Here is a 16,226-nt window from a genome sequence, read left to right on the forward strand (position 1 = left end):
GGAGGGAAGCGGCCATGCATTAGGGAAACCTTGTAGAAAGTGACCATTCTTTCGCAGCTGAGACAGTTCAGACACAGCCACATTGACATGCTTGGTGGCAGAACACTTAAGTGCATTGATGGGCAGAGGGATCTGGGTGTACAGGTCCACAGGTCACTGCAAGTGGCAACGCAGGTGGATAAGGTAGTCAGGAAGACATATGGCATGCTTGCCTTCATTGGCAGGGGTATTGAGTAGAAAAGCTGGGAAGTCATGCTGCAGCTGTATAGAACCTTGGTTAGGCCACACTTGGAATATTGCATGCAATTCTGGTTGTCACATTACCAGAAGAATATGGAGGCATTGGAGAGGGTGCAGAGGAGGTTTACCAGGGTGCTGCCTGGTCTGGAGGTTATTAGCTATGAGGAGAGGTTGGAGAAACTCGGATTGTTCTCACTAGAGCGACAGAGATTGAGGGGCGACTTGATAGAAGTTTACAAAATTATGAGTGGCATGGACAGAGTAGATAGTCAGAAGCTTTTTCCCAGGGTGGAAGAGTCAATTACTAGGGTACATAGATTTAAGGTGAGAGGAGAAAACTATAGAGGAGATGTGCGAGGCAGGTTTTTTATGCAGAGGAGGTGGTGGAAGCAGGTACGATAGTGGTGTTTAAGAGGCAGCTTGACAAATACGTGAATAGGATGGGAATACAGAGATACGGACCCAGGAAGTGCAAAATGTTTTAGTTGATGGGCAATATGATCGGCGCAGGCTTGGAGGGCCGAAGGGCCTGTTCTTGTGCTGTACCTTTCTATGTTCTTTGTTCTTTGTTAGGTCTCTAGCTTATCTACCCATTCAAGCAACACAGAGGCCTGAAAGTGCCACTAAGTGCTCCAGAACTTTTCACACCTCGAGCACAGACTGCAAACTAATGAGTGTTTTAATGGACTGCAGAGCAATTGGACGACTGGGCAAGCTGTGCAATCTCCTTGCTAAAGCTGGTGTAGAGCATTCACTGGTGGAGGTGCTGACAGCCCCTTGCAATGTCATCATTCAGGTTTGGACCAGTCTCCTCCATGGTTCAAGCTAACAGCGCAGTCTTGCAGTACGGGTTAGGAGAATGCCTGCACCTGAGCTGAGAGCACAGCATGCAGTTCAATGGACAAAGCTGTCACCAATTGGTCAGGTGGAGTAGGGTGGATTACTGTGGGGTTTCGGGCAGCCATGCAGTGCACTAACTCTGGCCATCCAAGTGGTGGCCAACACTCTCCGGGATGCATTAAGGGGCCTTCAGAATTAACCAAGAGAGGTTCTTAGAACACCCATACTAACCCATGTCTCTCTATTTCATCCTGCAGGAGGAGTACATCAGGAGCATGTGGCCTGGTGATGTAACTATGTGTCTCGTAGTGTACAGAGAGCGGAGACGACAGAGAAGAGAACAACGGAGGGGTGTGGCTGCGCAGACAAAGGAGCTGCACCCTCAGGAAGAAGGGGCAGCTAGGGCTCCGACATATGCCACTGAAGAACCAAAGTGAGCCATCACTGGTCGGTGCCTAGCTAGATGCAGGGCCCATAGACGGTGCTTATCATTCCTGCAGATGACAGAGAACTAGTGTCACCTAAGAGTGCATATGTCCAGGGAACTGGTCAGTCACATCTGCCACCTGCTGCAGGATTTGGCTCCATGAGGACTTGGAGGACATCCACTGCCATGGCTGGGAAAGTGACCATGAAGCTCAATTTTTATGCTAGTGGCTCTTTTCAGGTGACCTTTGTGGGATATCTCAAGCCTCCATGCACAAATACGTCCATGAGATCATGGGCACCATCTTCATGAAGGGACACAATTTTGTGCATTTCGCTTGGGATCAGGAGAGCAAGGAAACAAGAGCACTGGGATTTGTCCAGGTCTCGGGTTTCCACAGGTACAGGGTGCCATCAACTGTGCTCATATGGCACTCGGATCTTTGTGGCGACAAGCGGCCAACTACGTCAGCTGCAAGGGCTTCCACTAACTGAATGTGCAGCTGATATGCGACCACCACAAATGCATCCTGCAGGTCTGCGCATGGTTCCCAGGTAATTTGCACGACTCCTACATTATCAGTAGGCCAAAGATCCCTGATGTCTTCCAAGGTCCAGAGAGGCTGCAGGGCTGGCTCCTCAGGGACAAGGGATACCTGCTGAGGATGTGGCTGATGACATCTGTGTGGCAGCCTTAGGCTGCAACAGATGAAGGTACAAGGCTCCTGCTGCAACTCACACTTTTGTGGAGCAAACCATTGGAATGTTGAAAATGAGGTCCTGGTGCCTGGACCGATCTGGTGGAGCCCTGCAATACAGTCCACAGTGGGCATCACGCATTGTCATCGTCTGTTGCGCCCTTTACAACCTGGCGCCGCAGCGGGGAGAGGAGCTGGCTGATGAGATAGAGGAGTTGCGCGTCTCCTCCGATGAGAAGGATGTTGACAGGGATGAGGGTGAGGAGGTCCTTGAAGGTGAGGATGACAGCGATGAGGCCATCACACTGGCTAGGCAAGGCAGGCATGCATGGGAGGCCCTTGTAGCTGCTAGATTTGTGGAGGATGATGACGACATGCGTTGAGGAGAAACCACAGATCCTCACAATGCATCTGAGAACACTTGACTCCTGTCTGGCTGATGGCAGTGCACATACCCTCTGTGATAAGGCTCCTGTTATGGAGATGCAACAGATGCCCATTGTCCTTACATTCAATGAAGGTGATGATGACGTGCAGTGGGGACACTCCATAGATCCTCACATAACTTATGTGGATGTCTGACTGCTGTCTGGCTGATGGCACCTCACTTGCGTTCTATGAACAGGGATATATCATGGAGATGCAGCATGGAAACTTTAACTTCACCTGATCCTATGGCATCCTTCATGAGCTGAAACCTTCAGGACCACACTGTCACCGGACACAGATGCAGAGGAGATGGGGGCCCAGCTGCATCTCAAAGGTGCTGAGAGCACACAGAGAGAATGATGGAACTCCATGCTGCCAGCCCAGGACATTCTGGCAACATTGATAAGCCCCATCGAGGGACAGGCATGACCGATGTGTCCAGTGACAGTGAAGGTGCACTATTAGTGTGCTGGGAAGGTTGTAGAATGCACAGGGAAGAGGCCCTGGACTGACACATCTGTTTTTATCTTGTGCAGGGACCAAGGTTTCACATCTGAGAGACACAAACACTGCTCATCAGAACAAGGAGCCATTGGCAAGGAGACTTTCTTCGGAGCTTATTAATAAAATGAACATTATGTAGAAGCAATTAACACTCATGCCCAGGCTGTGCAGCTACATCTTCTTAACTTTCCTAACCCTGCCACTACGTCTTGATGCTCCCCTGATATCCACGGCAGAGGTTGAGGCAGACTGCTGACTGCTATGTCCTGTCTGTGATGACCTCGAAGGGCATACTCTGGAGGACCCTGGCTTGTTTTCAGGATGCTGCTGCATGGCAGATGCACTCTCCTTGGCCTATGGAGCGGGATTTGCTGGGGTCACAGGAAGAGGGGATTCGGATAGGCCGTACACTCCCGGAGTCACTTGGGTGGATGGCCTCGGGGTGTGCACCTGCTAATCCTCCTCCCCATGGGTGCTCGAAGGCCCTGGCTGTCTCCTTGAGGAGAAGGGGTAGCTGGAGCAAGATCGAGCTGCCCTGCACCCCTCTTGCATTGACACTGTTGGAGGCCAACTATGGTGTCAGCGATGGAGTTCAACCTGCGCAGCAGTGCAGGACCAATGTCCTGGACCAATGTCTCCATGGCAGCCACCCTCCTACTAGTGTTGACCTCAGTGCGTTGGCATGCTGGTGCTATCACCTCAGACTGAAGGCAAATGGAGTCCTCCATCATGCCTTGCAACCTGAGGAGTGCAGTGGACATCCCTTCCTGATGTTCCCGAGCTTGCCTTTGCAGCTCCAGCAACTGAAGTATGACTGAGTCCAAAGGCTCGTCATCTGACTCGGACTCAGCAGATTTCTGGCCTCCAGCAGTCCTCCGAGTGCCAGAAACCTGGGAAGTTCCTGCCGCCACCTGCTGTGGATGTGCTCTCTAGATTGCAACCCCAAGGCTACTCTAAAGCTTGGTCCCACCGAGGTGTGTATCTCTGTGTTGGTGGAGGGTGCGGGTGAGCGCTGTGACAGGACCTCAATGAGGGTTTTAGCAGATTCCTCTTCTAAAGTTTCTTTGGGGCTTAAATTGAGGGTTTGACTCATGGGCCCTCTCGCTGTTTCCCAGATGTGCCTCCAAAAGTAAAGGGAGATAATTAATGCATGGCAGTGACCTGTGAAATAGGCCACATCACTCACAGCATGGTTGTGTGATGGATGTTGCACTCCAGGACCCTCACTCGGTTGAGCACCGCTGACCTCACCGTCAGCACATGAATGGTCCAGATCCTCGCCAGCCAGCTGGATGGCTCTGATTTCAAAGTCTGTGAGGGCCTTGATTTCAGGTATTCCTCCACCAGCCTGTGACCTTTCCCTTTTGTGGCGTGCCAGTTTGAATGCATAAGGACAAATGGAGAGAATATAAGCAGGACCCTGCCAGGCCAGATGATAAATATGCCTGGCATGTATGGGTGGTGAATGATGCCATGGGTGGGGTGAGGGCAATGAAGTTGTGTGAGAGAGTGAATGGTGATGTCCCTTGAACTGGCAGAGAGTGAGATCCCTGTGGATGTGTGATGGGTTTGTGAGTGTGTGAGTTGAGAGTGATGAGAAGAGTGACTTACCCTGGTGGAACGGAGGAGATCATTCACCCTCTTTCAGCACTGTGTGACTGTACTCTTTAGCAGGGTGTTGGCACTGACCACTGATGCCATTGTCTCCCAAGCCAGATGGGTTACTGAATTGTTGGGGGGAGTGTTGGACTGCAATATTCTTACCTTTTGGGGCCATGTCTTTAGACATAAGACACCATAAGACATAGGAACAGAAATTAGGCCATTCGGCCCATCAGGTCTGCTCCGCCACTCAATCATGGCTGATAAGTTTCTCAACTCCATTCTCCCACCTTCTCCCCGTAACCTTTGATCCCCTTCCCTTATCAATCAAGAACCTATCTATCTCGGTCTTAAATACACTCAATGACCTGGCCTCCACAGCCTTCTGTGGCAATGAATTCCATAGATTCACCACTCTCTGGCTAAAGAAGTTTCTCCTCATCTCTGTTCTAAAAGGTCTTCCCTTTACTCTGTGGCTGTGCCCTTGGGTCCTAGTCTCTCCTACTAATGGAAACATCTTCCCCATGTCCACTCTATCCAGGCCTTTCAGTATTCTGTAAGTTTCAATCAGATCCCCCCTCATCCTTCTAAACTCCATCGAGTATAGACCCAGATCCTCATATGTTAAGCCTTTCATTCCTGGGATCGTTCTTGTGAACCTCCTCTGGAGCCTCTCCAGGGCCAGAACATCCTTCCTGAGATACGGGGCCCAAAATTGCTCACAATAATCTAAATGTGGTCTGACCAGAGCCTTATAAAGCCTCAGCAGCACATCTCTGCTTTTATATTCTAGTCCTCTCGAAATAAATGCCAACATTGCCTTTGCCTTCCTAACTACCGACTCAACCTGCAAGTTAACCTTAAGAGAATCCTGGACTAGGGCTCCCAAGTCCCTTTGCACTTCAGATTTCTGAATTCTCTCCCCATTTAGAAAATAGTCTATGCCTCTATTCTTCCTACCAAAGTGCATGACCTCACACTTGCCCACGTTTTATTCCATCTGCCACTTTTTTGCCCATTCTCCTAACCTGTCCAAATCGTTCTACAGCCTCCCCGCCTCCTCAATACTACCTGTCCCTCCACCTCTCTTTCTATCATCTGCAAACTTAGCCGGGATGCCCTCAGTTCCTTCATCTAGATCATTAACGTATAAAGTGAAAAGTTGTGGTCCCAACACTAACCCCTGCGGAACTCCACTAGTCACCGGCCGCCATCCTGAGAAGGATCCCCTTATCCCCACTCTCTGCTTCCTGCCAGACAGCCAATCTTCTATCCATGCTAGTACCTTGCCTCTAACACCATGGGCTCTTATCTTACTGAGCAGCCTCCTATGCGGCACCTTGTCAAAGGCCTTCTGGAAGTCCAAGTAGATAACATCCATTGGCTCACCTTTGTCTAACCTACTCGTTACCTCTTCAAAGAATTCTAACAGATTTTTCAGGCATGACCTCCCCTTGATGAAACCATGCTGACTTTGTCCTATTTTACCATGCACTTCCAAGTATTTTGAAATCTCATCCTTAATAATGGACTCTAAAATCTTACCAACGACTGAGGTCAGGCTAATCGGCCTGTAATTTCCCGTCTTTTGCCTCACTCCCGTCTTAAACAGGGGGGTTACATTTGCGATTTTCCAGTCCTCTGGGACCCTCACTGACTCCAGTGATTCCTGAAAGATCACCATCAATGCCTCTACTATCTCTTCAGCTATCTCCTTTAGAACTCTGGGGTGTAATCCATCTGGCCCAGGTGATTTATCCACCTTCACACCTTTCAGTTTTCCTAGCACCTTCTCCTTGATAATGGCCACCATACTCACCTCTGCCCTCCGACTCTCTTGAACTTTGGGGATGTTACTCGTGTCTTCTACCGTGAAGACTGACGCAAAGTACTTATTCAGTTCCTCCGCCATTTCTTTGTTCCCCACTACTACTTCTCGAGCATCATTTTCCAGTGGCCCGATGTCTACTTTTGCCTCTCTCTTACCCTTTATATATCTAAAAAATCTCTTGCAATCTTCTTTTATATTACTGGCTAGTTTACCCTCATATTTAATCTTCTCCCTCCTTATTTCTTTTTTAGTTGTCCTCTGTTGGTCTTTGTAGGTTTCCCAATCCCCTGGTTTCCCACTGCTCTTCGCCGCATTGTATACTTTCTCTTTAGCTTTTATGCTGTCCCTGACTTCCCTTGTCAGCCATGGTTGCCTCGTCCTCCCTTTAGTATGCTTCTTCTTCCTAGGGATGAATTTTTGCTGGTCTCCCAAATTACTCCCAGAAACTCCTGCCATTGCTGTTCCACTGTCTTTCCTGCTAGGCTCATCTCCCAGTCAATTCTGGCTAGCTTCTCCCTCATGCCTCTGTAGTTGCCTTTATTCAACTATAATACCATTACATCTGATTCCAGCTTTTTCCTCTCAAATTGCAGGGTAAATTCTATCATATTATGAGCACTTCCTCCTAAGGGTTCCTTTACCTTAAGCTTCCTTATCAAATCTGCCTCATTACACGTCACTAAATCTAGAATTGCCTGTTCCCTAGTGGGCTCCACCACAAGCTCCTCCAAAAAGCCATCTCGTAGACATTCCACAAATTGCTTTTCTTGGGATCCACTACCAACCTGATTTTCCCAGTCTACCTGCATATTGAAATCCCCCATGATCACTGTAACCTTGCCTTTCTTACATGCCTTTTCTAACTCCTGGTGTATCTTGTGCCCCACATCCTGACTACTGTTCGGAGGCCTGTACATAACTCCCATTATGGTTTTTTTACCTTCCCCCACCCCCCCCCCCCCCACTTTCTAGTTTAAAGTCCTGTTGACCACCCTATTTACCCTTTTCGCTTGAACATTGGTCCCAGATCGGTTCAGGTGGAGACCGTCTCAATGGTACAGATCCCTCCTGTTCCAATACTGATACCAGTGCCCCACGAAATAGAACCCCTCTTTCCCACACCATTGCTTTAGCCACGTGTTTACTTCCCTTATTCTCACGCCCCTATGCCAATTTGCACGTGGCTCGGGTAGTAATCCGGAGATTATAACCCTTGAGGACCTGTTCTTTAATTTAGTTCCTAGTTGCTGATAATCCCCAAACAGGTCCTCTCTCCTAGTCTTACCTATGTTATATGTCCCGACATGGACCACAACAACTGGATCCTCTGCCTCCCTCTCCAATATCCTTTCAAGCCGGTCAGAGATGTCCCTCACCCTGGCACTGGGCAGGCAACATACCATGCGGGACTCTCGATCCTGCTTACAAAGGATGCTATCAATTCCCCTAATTATAGAATCCCCTACAACTACCACTTGTCGTTTTGCTCCCCCCTCTTGAATGGCCTCTTGTGCCACAGTGCCATGGTCAGCTGGCTCATCCTCCCTACAGCCCTGTTCCTCATCCACACAGGGAGCAAGTACCTCGTATCTGTTGGACAAGGTCAAGAGCTGAGGCTCCTCTGTTCCTGAACATAGGATCACTCTACCTGCCTCACTTGCAGTCACACCCTGCTAACCCTGACCACTGACCGAACTTGAGGCACTTAATCTACCGGGTGTGACCGCCTCCTGAAACAAGGCTTCCAGGTATCTCTCCCCCTCCCAGATGTGCCGCAGCGTCCAGAGCTCGGACTCTAGCTCATCAATTCTGTGCCGGAGTTCCTCCAACAACCAACACTTGCTGCAGGTGTGGTCACTGTGGCTTGCAATGGGATCTGCCAGCTCCCACATCATACAGCTACAGCACATCACCTGTCCAGACATCTCGACTTAGATAATTAATTTATTAATTAGCTTTGCAGTGTTTTTTTTTCAAATTTGGTGCAGATTTCCGACCAACCAATCAGGTCACAGCTTTCCTGTGATGTCACTTTTTCAGTTTTGGCTTCAGTTACTCTGTGCCCCGAGGTCACTGCTCCAGTGCTTCTCCCTCCAAGTCTGCTCCCTGGAGACAAGGCCGTGAATCCCTGAGGTAAGCTAGATTTATACTCACCGCTCCGGTGCTCCTCCCTCCAAGCCTGCTCCCAGGATTTACTCACCAATAAGCTGCTTTTTCTGTAAAATCCACTTTCAGAAGAGTGTCCCTCGCAGGTCTGGTGCACTCCTGAAGGCACTGCCTCTTCCTCTCTCTTTTTTTTTTAGGTTTGAGGAGGAGGGAGGGATGGAAACACTACAGCAATGTAATGTTTGGGGCTATTCTGTTCTTTGACAGTGGGTCCTCCTTGATTCCCTCCTGAGTTGCGGTGGCTGCGGTGACTTCTCCCAGAATGCTTCAGTCATTTCTCACCAGCGCCATCTGTTGGATGCTCTTCCTCCTGTTGAGCGCAAGAGTCCTCCTCGATTCCCTCCTGAGTCGCGCAGTAGTCATGGGCTGGAAGCACTGAGAGGTGTGCACGTGGCTGCATTTTAAATATAGCGCCCAGCGTGAGGAAGCAGCGAGGTGACAGCATGGCAGGTGAATTGGAGGCCGCCCACCAGCAAAACGGCGTGTTTCCCGGGAGTGCATGATGAATGAGGCGGAATTGGGTCGATACAGCATGAAAAGCCGCCATTGCGGCCGTCGGTTAAAACATTCTTTTCTTCTTCCTGCCTGCTACTGTACTTAGTGCAATCCTGGGTAGATTCCGCCCACTATCTAACTTATATTGGGTTCTTAGGAAAATTTGACCCGTTATGTGTCCATTTAGACTGCAGTTAACATGATGCATCACCTAATATCTCAAATAGCAAGTACTTTCCATGTAAAAGCATGAATTAAATGTGTTTATCAAAAACACACATGGGAGGAAACCCGGTGGAATGAGAACTAAAATGAAAGCTGTCTCCTTACCTCTCTGTTTCTGCCTAACAGCCTTTTTCATATCACTGTTCTCCTGAGCTCTTGAATTATGCACCTGACTTGGAAAGTCACCTCTTAAATATAAGCAGATTGAGGTCCTACCGCTTAAAAAAGGATTTCAAGTTGTTTTACAGGTTTATTGAATAAGAAGTAGCTGAAGCGGAGGTGCAAACCCAATAAAATCACAAAATTATATCACAAGTTGTTCTGAATCCTACGAAGAAAGCTGCCCTGGAATCCCCTTATTCCTTGTTTATGAAACCAGGCCAACCCACACCACCATCGACTTACCTGAGTGCTGCTTGTCAGCCTCCAGGCCATCCAGGATCTCTGGGTGTCCATTTTGGGTGGGTAATCCACCAATGCATTCAGATGAGGCCTAGCTATCAGGATGGATTGAGTCTCTCACAGCGCCTCCTGGGCAGTCAGCACACAATTACACTGGCTTTCCAATGCAGAGTTCAAATTCCCCTGCAGACATTGTCTTGTAGCCTTTTTAAAAAGAACTTAGCACAAATCTTTAAAGGTTGCTCATTGAATTTTGAAATCAATTATTGCACCCGATTGCTATCTCAGAGATTAGAATTATATTAAACTAAATGTTAATATTATTGTCTATTTATAAAATTAAAAACTGCTTGCCGTGGTTATAAAAATACTACATGGCACCTTGGCTACTTGCAAATGATTGAATGGAATAAGGAATCTGTTAGCAAACTGCCAGAGAAGTGATTCCAATATGATGTTCCTTTCACAACCCAGGGTGTTTCAATTGCTGTTGTAAAGTAACAATTACAACAGCAAAAATTATACACAGCAAGCTGTCACAGTGAAATAATTGACCAGTTCATCTGAAAGGTTGAGGGATAAATGTTGGCCAGGACATGTAGGCAACTCCACCACCCTTTTTTGAATAATGCTGTGACATCATTTACATCCACCTGAGAGAGAAGATGGGGCCTTGGTTTAATAAAGCTTGAATGCATTATCAATTGTGAAGCACGTAATAGTTTAATTGATGCTCTTCCACACAAGAACAATAATCAATAAAAATAACTGAAGTCCAATGGTATGGTACTACTGATACTAAAGCACTCTGATAGAGTAACAATACTATAAAGTTTGATCTAAGCAATGCAAATATTTAAGCAAATAATTAGTTTGGTGAATAAATAGATAAATATAAGAACAGGAATAGGCCATTCAGCTCCTTAAATATGTTCTGCATTCATTTAGATCGTGGCTGATCTGAACCTCAAATCTATTTACATGTGTATTTGTTCCATAGCCCTGAACAAATTTTCATAAAGTCAAGCCATTTTTCCCCTTACCATCTGAATGTGCATGTGCATCATAGCAGATCTACAATGAATTATTTTTTCCATAATAATGAATCATTAAAGTTGAATTTTCAACCAACCTTTGTTTATTGCATCTGGCTCCTTTATATTTCATCTGGGTACATTCATGATCCAAAGACCTGCCAGTGGAGTGTTCAGTCTTCAAAGATTTATTTTATTTTCATTTAGCTCTTTATTGATATTTGAAAAAAGATTTATGTGACTTATTTCCAGGGCTAATTTTAATATTTGCTTTCATCATTAATTATGGCTACCAGTGCATTCATTCATACCATTTTGCAGAGGAGGAAAAAACAGTCATTAATTTCTCCAGCCACGAATATCACCAGTAGCATATGCTGCCAAGCATCATGGAATAAATTGACTTAGCTTCCATTCAGCAGCCATACCATATCATGATTTATAATGGCAGTGAGTGACAAGGTTTGTTTGTCTTTATTTCAATTCGAGCAAATGTCAAGTACTGCAGTGGTGGAAGGGTTCTTTTTCTGAGGCACCTGTCAGGTTTCTACCAGGGCATATGATAACAGCAGTGCCTTTTCACACAGCAAGGGACTGTCAGCTAGGCTGTGCAGAGCAGTCTCGTAGTGCATGTCCATGGAAGCATGAACTGTTTACAAAGATAGAAGCCTGATGTGGCAGCAGGTGGGGGTGTGGATACAAACTGGGCATAAATTACCAGAAACAGACTGAGAATCCATGGGCCAAGGAGAGATTGAAGCCATGTTTTGCATAATATATTAATGTACTCATTTCAAATGGAGACAAATTATAATAGTGAGTGTGAACCTTTGGATAATTAAATTCTAACACTCTTACAAGGTATTTATTGCCTTACTCTTAAAAAATTTAATTTTGAGATTAGGCAAGCCTTTTACAAGATATAGATTTTTTTACCCTGATATCTCCCTACCTTCTCTCAACAGAGTCAGTTTTCCAAACCCACACCTTCAGCCAATAAGAAAATAAAATGTGAGTTATGGCTGTCTGCATTCACTGCACATATGTACATGTTTATTAAAAAGGAAGTGGAATTTAAATAACCTGGTTCTATCTATGTGACAGTTCATCTAGCAGCCCAACTGAGAATTGCCAAAACTTATCAAGAAACATAAGCTAGAAGTGTATGAAAGCTAGAGACTCAACACTTGTCTCCTTCTAGGTAGGAATCCAAGCACTCAGCTGCCTAAGTTATGAGTAAACCTCTAGAATTCAGTTTGAAGATACTCAGTATTAGCATAAATCATCTAAATTGTTGGAAGCCGACACTTTTATGGCAAATTAAACTCCATGGAGTATTCCCCAGAAACAAAAATTAATTTGTCACACGCAGGATGCTGAAGAGTTGAAAGGTCTGTGTCACTGGAATATTTTTATCTGATTATTAAATCTGACTAAATTGGATCCTTAAAACACTCGGTATCAATTATCACAAATCAGATTTACTGTGATTTCAGAATTTATTTGCATTTGTATTATGCAGAATGCACAGCAAATATAAAATCTAGGTTGTTACAAATAGAGAATACTGTGGATGCTGGAAATCTGAAATGAAAGCAGAAAATACTGGAAATACTCAGCTGGCCTGGCACGCTAACAGTTAACATTTTGTCTTGATGAAATTCATCGGAATTCTTTCCACCTGTTTGTATTGCGCTGACAGAAGATTAACATGTGGATTCACTATAAGCAGCCATGATTGAATAACTTTACATCTCCCAAACATAGAGGGCAATATAACAAAATGCTCAGATCTTGCAATATACTACACCGTCTGCTTCTTTTGCTCTGGCCGCTTACCTGCTCAAGGTCTTTTCACTGAGAAATGCAGGCGTGACCTCTGCCATTTTGTTTTCTCTGCTCCCTTCACTCACGCTAACCTACATTTCTCGGATATAGCCTGTTCTTTCCAACCTGAGCATTGTCATCAAACTTGCTGATAAGTTTGGCTCCATTGTTATTGGGCGAACCGACCTCTACCTTGCAGAGGCTGAACGTCAACTCTCCGACATTTCCTCCTACCTCCCACTGGACCACAACCTCATCACCAAGCACTGACCCATTGTTTCCAAGACTGACATTGCTCTCAGCTCCTCTGGATACCTTCCTTCAATGGCCTGAGTTCTGATGACAGGTCATTGACCCAAAATGTCAACTATGAGCGGAATCTTGTTGAGGCATCAGGGGTCATGCCTGTTGGCTGAAGAGCTGGTGAGAGACCTGTGCTGCCTCTTTTCGGGAAGGCCCACTGAACCACGAGCCTATCAGGCAGTGGCAGGCCTTCCTATGGAATCAAGACCCCAAGAGCAGAGGTTTTGCCTACTGAGAGCTGCTGGCCAATAAGAGGCTGGCAGCTGTTGTGCTCAGCAGCTCCAGAGAGGGGACGCAGTGGCTGCTGCTGGAACGGCAAGCTCCGGAGACCCAAGATCGCAGTACAGAGGTAAGTAATGTTAGGATGACTTTTGCAGGGTATGGGTGGAGAGGAAAGGAGTGCAGGGAGGTCAGCAGTAAGGTCAGGGGTTGGCTCTCAGTTGGCAGCCCTTCCCGATACCCTTCCAACGTGGCATATTCTGGGCACGCTGTGGCCCTCCAATTAGCCTGCAGTGCCTATCCTTTAAAGGGACAGGAGCCTCAAGGGTCAAAAATACATTGTGTGGTTTCACAAATGGCCCTGGTTTTCAGGCCCATCATCAGAGTCCCCACTGCACTAACAAAATTCTGGCTGATGAAACACAATTGTAAACCAACAAGCTAGTTTAGTTTTTCTGAAATACATGAATTTATAGAATATTGGCAAGGCACTCTAATTTATTTATGTGCAACTGGCACAGCTGCTTCAGGCAAAGGGCAAATACACTGTTTAAATATGAATACCTAAGTGTTGTAAGGCATCACTCCTGAGGTCTTCCTTACTTAACTTTGGACCCAAGAATTTTGAGGTATTGACAAATCACTCAGACATGAGCTCTACTTAAAGTGGTAAGCTAACTGAAGCAGTTTCAAAACCATTGAGCTTACACTTCCAAAAGGCTCACAGAGAGTTATACACAGAGAGTCTCACAATAAGTTAAAAATACAACCTGCCTAAGTCAAATGACTTTCAGTTCTGGATGGTCGACCAAATCATTCTATCCTGGCTGTAGGGCCAAATCATTCTTTACGACCATCTGTAAAATTTCCCTTCCAAGGCAGGCATGGGTGATCCATCAACAGGGGCCGGACCATCCAATCAAAATCTGGCTTAGGCTACAATGTCAAATGGTATGTTGAGTTTTTTTTTGCTTCAATCATGGGCTTATTCATTCTCCTCAAGTTTCTAGAGCTTTCACACATTCTTTCCATCTTTGATCAACAAAGTTAACATTATCTTCCCTATCTCATTTGAAACTGTTTTCTATGACACTCTTGAAACACCTCGTTTCCAATTTGGACACTTTCACAATTTATATTCTGTTATCATACCATTGAAACTATACTCATGTTCCACACACTAATTGGCTTTTACATTCTAGCAAGCATTTCTTAATTAGGCATGGTTTAGTTGGAAGACTTGACACAGCTTTGAAGCACAGTTGTCTGTTGTGTTAGCTCTATTTTATGATGGTGGGCCTCTCGGCCAGATATATCTTGGCCTTGAAAGTCTGCTCTTTCCCATCGCAGCCCAATGATTCTTGTTTATCTGTGAAAAAGCCCTGCAGCTTTTAGCAGGTTTTGTTTCACTTCACAAAGTCTTTTGGTCTTGCAAAGCATGCTGGTCAAAATTGGTCAATTTTAAAATAAGTTGTATCAAACCAAATCCTCACAGGTGCCGCTCTGCCATTAGTTTTGGAAAAGTGACATCTCACTGACTGACCCATCATTCAAATTTACTGGGGAGGATGTGGGTATGCATTGGAAAAGCTCCCTGAGGCATAGAGCTGCCTCAGGAAGATGAACATTTTTCAAAATAAACAACAAGGATTTTTAAAATGTTCTAAAGCATGCCCTCACATGTGACTCTGTCACATAAGCAGGGACATGTTATTAATTAAATTCTAAAATTTTTATTTTATTTTTATTTGCTTTTGGAAACCTCATTATGCCTGTGGATGAGGCTTCCTAAAAAATGCAAAGGCCGCTTGGCCTTTTTCGCCTACCCGCCAACCGTAAGGTTGAACAGGCAGTGAAAAATTTCTTTCAATTATCTTTTTAATGGCCTTAACAAGCCTTTCAACTGTTGGTGGGTGCGCTGCTGACTTTAGTGTGCGGCTGCCGACCAAAATATCACCCAAGTGCGCGATGACATCGGGACACTCGCCCAACATCATCGCGCGTCATTTTACGCTCGGTTGGGTCGGGCACGCACCCATCCGCCGAGCTAAAACTTCTTCCCATTGGATGGCATGAAATTACTGCATTTCTCTGGTACCTATGAAGCTTGCCACAGAAACTTAAGTCTTGTTAATTCAAGTCTTTCTGCACTTTTAATAATGCATTGTGTTTTTTTAACCAAATAACCTCAGCAGCACCGGCCGGGAGGAGGGTAGTTGGTGGGGGCGCAGATGGGTCATTGGGCATTGGGTCGGGAGGGCGGGTGGGTAGTCAGACCTGGAGGGTAGTCGGCAGAACAGGGAATGTACCGGGTGGTCAGGAATTTTCAGGTCGGGGGCGGGGGGTAGTTGGCGAACCACGGGGGTAGTCGGGTGGTGGGGGGGTTAATTAGGGGCTTGGGTGTAGTTGGGTCAGGGAATAGTTGGGTTAGGGGGCTAGTCAGGTTGGGGAATAGTTGGAGGGTTGGCGGGTAGTTGGGTCGGGGTGAAGTCGGGTTGGGGGTGTAGCCGATGGATTGGACCATATTTGGAGGGTCGGGGGAGTCAGATCAGGAGGGTAGATGGGTTGGCGGTTGTAGCCATGGAGTCAGGAGGATTGTGGGGATCGTTGAGAGTTTGAGGGTGCGGTCAGGGGTTGTTGTAGTCGGGTGGTCGGGGGGCTAGTTGGGGATAGTTAGGCTGGGGAGTAGTTGGAGGGTCAGTGGGCTAGTCAAGTCAGGATTGTAGTGGCGGGATCAGCAGGATTGTTGGGTCAGGAGTGTAGTTGGGTTGGGGGCTAGTGGTCAGGTCAGTGGGTATTCAGGGGGTGTCAGGTCAGGGTGATAGTCGGCGGTGTTGGGGGTAGTTGGGTTGGTGGTTGGTTAGGGAGTTCAGGGAGCAGTCGGGTCTGGGAATAATCAGGGGGTCGGGGGTTAGTCGGGTGGTCAGGGGGCATAGTCAGGGGTTCCAATGGAGAATTGGGGGGCTCAGTAGTATAGTTACCCAG

The sequence above is a fragment of the Cetorhinus maximus genome, chromosome 4 (genome assembly GCF_964194155.1).
Source record: "Cetorhinus maximus chromosome 4, sCetMax3.hap1.1, whole genome shotgun sequence".
NCBI classification, from domain to species: Eukaryota; Metazoa; Chordata; class Chondrichthyes; order Lamniformes; family Cetorhinidae; genus Cetorhinus; species Cetorhinus maximus.